The sequence below is a fragment of the Elephantulus edwardii genome, unplaced genomic scaffold (genome assembly GCF_000299155.1).
Source record: "Elephantulus edwardii isolate Elephantulus edwardi_28Jun2011 unplaced genomic scaffold, EleEdw1.0 scaffold00392, whole genome shotgun sequence".
NCBI classification, from domain to species: domain Eukaryota; kingdom Metazoa; phylum Chordata; class Mammalia; order Macroscelidea; family Macroscelididae; genus Elephantulus; species Elephantulus edwardii.
Window position 1 is genome coordinate 276,860 of NW_006400142.1, and position 8,057 is coordinate 284,916.

The 8,057-nt window shown below is 39.1% G+C and overlaps 1 pseudogene; it reads left to right on the forward strand.

Moving 5' to 3' along the window:
• The first annotated feature begins 5,542 nt into the window (after positions 1-5,542).
• LOC102874435 lies at positions 5,543-6,816 on the forward strand (annotated as a pseudogene).
• Positions 6,817-8,057: the final 1,241 nt, after the last annotated feature.

Here is an 8,057-nt window from a genome sequence, read left to right on the forward strand (position 1 = left end):
CCTCCCTCCCTCCCTCCCTTCCTTCCTTCCTTGTGATCTCGTGGACATCCAACTTGCAACCTGCCCTCCCCTGTGCCATCTTCATCATCTCTGAGACACTAGATTTCATTGATAAAGTGAGTGTCAATCATCTCCTGGGTGGTATTCCTCTCCTTTGCTGACCCTCCATCTTTCTAGACGTGGTGTCCATTTCCAGTGAATAGCTTCATTTAGCTAGATGTCAAAAGTATGAAGATGGAATTTCATAATCTTTGCCTCCAAGGAACATTCTGGCTGTACTATTTTCAAGACATATATTTGGTTTTTTTAGCAGTCTGTGGGACCTTCAGTACTCTTCTCCAATACCACAACTCAAAGACATAAATTCTTTTTCTGTTATCTTTTTCATTGTTTAGCTCTCTGATACATAGCAGGTGATTGTGAAGAACATAGCCTGAATCAGAAGTCCCTGACAGCAGAATTGCCCAATGCAGTGCAATATATCGCTTAATTTCCTGACTGCTGGTAGCAAGGGATTGTTGATCCAAGCAAGATGAAATAATTTACAGCTTCAGTATTTTATTCCTATCATAATGTTGACTATTAGGCATAGTCAATAAAATTCAAATATACATTATTCTGATAGTCTGTGCTTTTAGCCAGTATCCATCTGGCATCAGCAATGATATCCCTCGTGACACACTCTTTTCTAAGACAAACTTTTGTGTCTGGTATTTTCCTATCACTATAAGGCCATACCTATTCCCAAGAAAATTGATGTAATAAAATGTGGAATTTATCAAGCAATATCTCTAATATCACACGCAAGCAAAATACTGCTGAAGAACAATAAAAAACTGCTAAAGTAGTACACAGACAGAGGGCTGCTAGTCCTTCAGTCTAGGTTTAGAAGAGGTTGTGGCACCAGGAATATCACTGTCGATGTCAGATGGATCTTGGCTGAAAGTAAAGACTACAAGAAGAATATCTAGTTGTGCTTTATTGACTGTGAAAAAGCCTTTGACCATATGGATCATAACAACTTATGGCTAACACTGATATGAATGAGAATCTCAGAACACATAGTTGTGCTCATAAGAAACCTCTAACTAGACCAAGAGGTTATCATGCGAATTGAGCAAGGGAACAGTTTTTGTTGTTGTTAGGTGCCGTTGAGTCATAGCCAACTCATAACGACCCTATGAACAAAAGTCCTGAGCACTGTTTATAGAATTTCCGGAGGCAAGCCATTTTGGAAGTGGATGCCTCTTCTGCTTCTAGGCTTGTTTTAATCAGGAAGTTCCAGCTTCCACTGTCTGCCATGGATAACCATTATCATGGGAACAGTACATGGTTTAAAATTAGGAAAGATGTGCTTTAAGGTGTATCCTTTTTCCATACCTGTTTAATCTGTAAACTGAGCAGATTATTTGAGACACTGGACTCTGAAGGAGAATGTGGCATCAGAATTGAGGAAGGCTCATCAATAAACTTCCTTATGCAAATGACACGATCTTGCTCCCTGAAAATGAAGAGAATTCAAAGTGTTTGCTGCAGAAAGTTAAACACTGCAGTATTCAAAATGAATTATATCCCAATGCCTAGCAAACAAAATCCTCGGCAGTGGACCAATAGGTAACATCATGATAGATGGAAAAAAGATTGAAACTTTCAATGACTTCTTCTAACTTGGATTCACAATCAGTACATATGGTACCTACAGTCAGGAGCTCAGGAGACATACTACACTTTGAAAGGCTGTAGTCAAGAAACTCTCTGAAATATTGAGCAACAATAATGTCAATTTGAGGACTGAGGTGCTCCTGATTCAGTCAATGGTCCTTTCAGGCACTTGCTGTGCATCTGAGAGCTGGACAATGAAAAAAGATCACAGACGAATTGATGTCTTTTAACTTTGCCATTGAAGAAAAGTAGAGATTATCTTATGGACTTCCAAAAGCACTAGCAGATATGTCTTGGAGAAAGTATAGCCAGAGTACTTCTTGTAGGCAAGGAAGGGGAAGCTTTAGCTCACATACTTTGAGCATGCTGATTCCTTAGGATTGGACTTCATACTTGGAAAGGTACAGGAAGAGTGAAGTAGAGGAAGATCCTCAACGGGGTGAACTGACACAGTGACTAGAGTAATGGAATTGAGTGTGTCAGATTGCAAGGATGACACAAGATAGGACAGGGTTCAGATCTGCTATTCATAGAGTTGCTATTAGTCTTAATTGACTCAATGGCATGTAAAGGAAACAACAATAAGAAGTAATTGCTTTATCTCTGAGCAATAAAGTATTTCTTTTTAAAAATGTTTATTTACTTATGATGAGTATTTTCTTATTTTCTGTTCTTTAGTCTCTGTTTCTTTGGGAGTTCTTGCTCTGCTTGGTTTTGATTTGGTTTGTTTAGACTGAGTTCCTCCATTCACATTGTTCTCAGCAGTGCTTTTCCTAAACATAAGTTTTGTTTGTGTGAAAAATTATTGCATGAGATATATGTAATTAAGAAAAGAGTCAACAAAAGTGTGCGAAAATGAAATGCAGTGAGGTTTTTGTTATTTGAGAGACCGAAGTTCATTTTTTTTACCAGAATATCTAAACTGAGGTGATGTTAATTTGAAGCTATGTGAGGCAAGTTGGCCAACTTCATAGGGTTCTTGATATAATTGCAGTAGAATAAACATTAGCTCATGGAACCCGCTGTATGATGAGTAGAACCCCTCCCTATGGTTTCCAAGAATGTGGCCTTTCAGAGAGTGACAGACCTGCCTGTCCAGTGACTTCTGTGTCTTCAAATGGTCAATTGTTTAGACAATAGTTAAAAATCTAGAACTCTTCACATAGTACGAACAATAGAAAAGAAAGATAATACTTCAGTTTAGCTGTGCTTAAGCCTCAGTAAATTAAACTGTTTTATAGGGAGCACTGGTGGCCTTCCTATGCAATTAATGGCCTCTGAAAACTCACTGGAAGGTCAGCTGTGGGTCAGTTCCAACTTGACCATACACCACAATAACATATACTCTAAATGATGCTTCTTTTTGTGGAACTATTTTGTCATGAATTTCTGTTCGTTGTCACTGAAAAACAGTTGCCTAATAATTAGTCCATTTCCAAAGATACAGATTGAAATTTGTTATTGTGTGTCATCTTGTCAGAATCAACCCATTGCTGACCCACCAGTGGGTTGGCAGAGGCAATAAATCACATAGGAGAAAATTGCCCACAGAGAAGCTGGTGGATTCGAACCATGTGTTTTGAGGTTGCTGGGGAGCTTATTACTACTAGGCCACTGGAGCTAAGAGTTGGGAACTAAATCTTATTTTGGCTAAGAGAAATTTTCTCCCTGTAATGTCAAAGGATAATTGAGAGTAGATGTCTTGTTTTGGTTTGTGGATTTTCTTACTCATGAAACCAAATTTAATCCTTGAACAAATTTAATCCACCAATAATATTTTTTTCAGCTAGAGTTGAAAACATGTTTTTTTCCCTATTCAAAATCAGACTTACCGAATCTTATTTCAAAATATATGGTTGGATGGAGCATATGACACCACTTTGTGATCTGATAGTTATCTAATTGACGGGTAGATGTAGGATTCAATCAATACAAAATAAAGCAAAAGCAGACCTTCTGTATTTCTGTATCACTATTTCTTTACCAGGCTCATCGTACCTAGTTTATACACAGCATTGGATTTTTCCCTAATTAAAATAGTCTGTATATTCAGAATATTCATGTAGTTTAACTGGTCTCCAAAGACTTGGTGTTCAGATTTCACTGAACTGTGCTTATTTTTAACAATAGGAATATTCATAATTACATGCTATACATCAGAGAGCTTGACAATAACTAAGGATGACAGAAGAATTGGTTCCTTTGAGTTGTGGTGCTAGAGAAGAGTATTGAACAAACCATGGACTACAAGGAGAATAAACAGGTCTTGGAGAGGATGAAACCAAATTTCTCCTTGGAAGCAAGAATTTTGAAGCTCCTTCTCATATCCTTGGGGCATGTGGCCAGGAGGGGCCAGTCCTTGGAGAAGAACAACATGCTCAAAAAGGTGGAGGGACAACACAGGAGAGGAAGATCCCAGATTAGATGGATTAACACAGTGACTGGGGCAATAGGATTAGGTGTGTCAGAGTCAGTGAGACTGTCTCAGAACAGGGCAGGGTTCAGAGCTATTGTACTGATATATATAGAACTCTTGAACATAGGGTCACTAGAAGTCTCAGGTCAATCAATAACATGTAACAGCAACAGTATACAGTATTTCTTACTTTTTTGTTGTTTTAATTTGATAGGATTGGATTTTAAAAGAATTCATAATGATTCATAAAATAATGACATGTTGTTAATATTATATGCCATACAACTCATAGCAACCCTATGTACAACAGCTCTGAAGCCTGCCCTGTCCTAAGCCAGTCTCACTGACTCTGACACACCTACCCCCATTGCCCCAGTTACTGTATCAATCCATCTCATCCGGGGTTTTCTTCTCCTGTACTGCTCCTCCACCCTTCCAAGCATGATGTCCTTCTCCAAGGATTGGCCCCTCTTGGCCACATGCCAAATTATGTGAGACAAAGCTTCAAAATCCTTGTCTCCATAGAGAAACTTGCTTTCATCTTCTCCAAAACAGACTTCTTTGTTTTCTTGGTGATCCTTGGTATGTTCAAAACTCTTCTCCAGCTCCACAATTCAAAGGTATCAATTATTCTTCTGTCTTTTTTAGTCAATGCCAAACTATCTGATAATTTTTATTTTATTATGTCATCTTGAAGACCTTAGTTAATTTCTGCAGGGAAAAAAAAAAGCAGCCTCTGATTTTAGCAGGGAAAAATAACAACAAAATAACTAATTTTCAAAAGTGTTTACCCATGAGTAAAGAAAGAAATGCAAATTCTGAAATTAAAAGTAAGTTGAAAAGACAATCTGGAGACCTAACCAGAGAGTAAAAAACAGTAGAAAATAATAAAGATGACCCAGAAGCTTCACTAGTGATTTCTATCAAAAGATCAAGAAGAAAATAATACCAATCATACTCAGAATAATCCTAAAAAGAAAATTAGACAATGGCATACACACAGGGACTGAAGTGTAATATGCATGATAGATATTAGATGTATAAATCCTTAATAAAATATTAACAAATTATACCCAGCAATACAAAAGAAACAGAGAGAACTTGCATTGCAAATTAAGTTTTATGCTAGAAAGACAGAGTGCTTGGTATTTAAAAACTCCGCAGTCTAATCCACCATTTTAGCAAAATCATTGAAAAACTATTTGATGTTATTATGTGGAGGGAAAAGAAAAACAAACAAGAACTCCACTGGATAAAATTGCATGTTCATGCATGATGATTCAGTAAATTTAAAAGGAAAATCTCTTGACAATATAGGGGAAATGTCTGAAACAGGTATGAAAAGTGTACGTGCGGAAACAATAGAGGCCGCGCGTGCGCTGAACGAGCGCCCAAAGCCTCCCCGCCCCTCCCACAACACTATATTTTGGGCTCTCTCCAGGCTCGCCTGCCCGCCTGTCCGCCATGGCCGACAAGGAAGGAGCCTTTGATGACGCCGTGGAAGAACGTGTGATTAACAAGGAATGCAAAATATGGAAAAAGAACACCCCGTTTCTTTATGATTTGGTGATGACCCACGCTCTGGAGTGGCCCAGCCTAACTGCACAGTGGCTTCCAGACGTAACCAGACCTGAAGGAAAAGATCTCAGCATTCATCGACTTGTCCTGGGAACACATACATCAGATGAACAGAACCACCTTGTGATAGCCAGTGTGCAGCTTCCTAATGATGATGCTCCTTTTGATGCCTCCCACTATGACAGTGAGAAAGGAGAATTTGGAGGTTTTGGCTCAGTCAGTGGGGAGATTGAAATAGAGATCAAGGTCAACCATGCAGGAGAAGTAAACAGGGCTGTTCTATGCCCCAGAACCCTTGTATCATTGCAACTAAGACTCCATCCAGTGATGTTCTTGTTTTTGACTACACGAAACACCCTTCTAAACCAGACCCTTCTGGAGAGTGTAACCCAGACTTGAGTCTCCGTGGACATCAGAAGGAAGGCTATGGACATTCTTGGAACCCAAATCTCAGTGGGCACTTACTTAGTGCTTCAGATGATCATACCATCTCCCTATGGGATATCAGTGCTGTTCCAAAAGGAGGAAAGGTGGTAGATGCAAAGACCATCTTTACTGGACGCACAGCCGTAGTTGAAGATGTTTCCTGGCATCTGCTGCATGAATCTCTGTTTGGATCAGTTGCTGATGATCAGAAACTCATGATCTGGGATACTGGCTGGAACAAGACGTCAAAACCAAGCCACTCAGTTGATGCTCACACTGCTGGAAGCGAATTGCCTTTTTTTCAATCCTTATAGTGAATTCATTCTTGCAACAGGATCAGCTAACAAGACTGTTGCTTTGTGGGATCTGAGAAATCTGAAACTCAAGTTGCATTCCTTTGAATCACATAAGGATGAAATATTCCAGGTTCAGTGGTCACCTCACAATGAAACTAACTTGGCTTCCAGTGGTACTGATCATAGACTGAATGGGATTTAAGTAAAACTGGAGAGGAACAATCCCCAGAAGATGCAGAAGATGGACCACCAGAGTTACTGTTTATTCATGGTGGTCACACTGCCAAGATATCTGATTTCTCCTGGAATCCCAATGAACCTTGGGTGATTTGTTCTGTATCAGACAATAATATCATGCAAGTATGGCAGATGACAGAGAACATTTATAATGATGAAGACCCTGAAGGAAGTGTGGATCCAGAAGGACAAGGGTCCTAAATATATCTATACTTGTGATTTTCGACATCCCTTTTTTCTCTCAACCACAAGATTGATTTTAACACTGGTTTCAAAACAAGATTGTGTTTGACTATCCCTTTATAGCATAAAAAATGCTATTAGCCCATAAGGTATTTTCTAAATGTTAACTGAGAGACTTGATTTAGCAAAGCCACAGACTTATATTTAAATTTTCTTCAGGAATTTTCTAGAAACAAACCCAGGACTAAAGTAAACAGAAAGAGGAATGAATATATGTGTGTGGTTAATTTTCTTCTTAATGCTATAATCTCAAGTTTTCAGACTCATTTAAGTAAAGGCTAGAATAGGTAAGGATTAGAGCCAAGTGAGGTTGGTGTCTGAGCCATGAAGTGTAATACTGCAGGATGTCAGTTTTATTCAGGAAATGGGAGATTTGGGACATATAGATTCCTACTTTAAAATCTTTACACCTGAACTTGCCATGATGCACATTTTACTATGTAGAACAGTCTCCTATTTCTTAAGCCAGAACTTTATTCTACATGTTCCTCTTTCTCATGTATTTTTGTTTAATATTATTTCTTTCCTTTCTGTGAAACGGTTGGTATTTTGATGTTGTTGGTTTTTTTAACTTGGGACCACCAAGTTGTAAAGGTATATGTTTGTACCTGACAGTTATACCACAGGTAGACTGTCCAGTTAAGTTGAGAAGAGTGAATCAATAGCTGTTATTTGTTTAAAAAAATAATTAATCCTGGATAAAGAGTTGCTTTTTTTACAAGTTAGTCCTTGATCACTAGTTTGGCACCATCTCCCTTCTGGGTGTCTGTTTCACCAGCAGGCCTATTACTCTCCTTGACTAACTGTGTAAGGTGCTTATAATGGAAGAAATTGCTTTTCTACAGGAAAAAAAAAAAGTGTACGTGCGATGCCATTGTTAAGTACAATTAAGACAGCTCCCGATTCAGGTGGTTGTTGTTGTTAGGTGACCTCAGGTTGAGTATGACTTTTAGCTGCGTTATGAACAGTGCGATTCTGTGCAATCTTCAATCAATGACACACTTGAGGTCATTGCTGTAGTCACTGTAATCTGAGGGGAGGAGCGAGCAGAAACACAGCTTAACTGAAGTTCAGATCCCAGGGGCGGCGTCCCTCAGCTAGGTGATTCCAAAGGGGCCCTGCCAGGCGTTCCCTGGCGGAAGGCCTGGGTTTCCAGCTTCTTCACCCCCTTGCGGGTTTCCCTCGCGGTCCTGTCCTGC